Raw genomic sequence first — 571 nt, 5'->3', positions numbered from 1 at the left:
TTTAACAAAACTAATTTTTCATTATAGAATTATTTCAAATAAATTGAAAAGATTTTCAGATATATTCATGTTGCAAATATTTATAAATTATATTTCTTATAAATAATGCCTTCTTTGCATAACATTAATATTACATATATTTAAGCCTTTTTTTGTGATAAAAGAGACTAATAAAACTGACCAAGAGGCCTCGGTGTTCCCTTAAGCTTGACTGTAGTTTAGACCGACTTCTAAGCTCTAGTCTTTAACCTTTCTTAGAACATTTACTTAAAACAAATAAACAAACAAAAACCCCATCTCCCTCTTTCTGTTGAAAGGAATGTGTTAGTGCCTACATCCAGTGGGCACCTAGCTCTAAGTTGTAAAATCATCTCTTATCACAGGTATATAGAAAAGTTTACTTTTTCTTTAGTTAAAGCCAATCAGCAAACTCAGATGGCCATGTACTGTGACCTTTAAAATTCTCCTGTATGTATGAGCAGTCTGAGTTAAGACTGAGTCTTGGCCTCTCTTCCCTACTGCAAAAGCTTTGATTAAATTCTCCTTGCCTGTTTAACGGGTACAATTTCGC

Source organism: Bos grunniens, chromosome 7 (genome assembly GCF_055505025.1).
Source record: "Bos grunniens cultivar Pamir isolate PY7600 chromosome 7, Bosgru_T2T1.0, whole genome shotgun sequence".
Classification (NCBI taxonomy): Eukaryota; Metazoa; Chordata; class Mammalia; order Artiodactyla; family Bovidae; genus Bos; species Bos grunniens.
The sequence above is the reverse complement of the archived record's forward strand: the minus strand, read 5'-3'. Positions refer to the sequence as shown.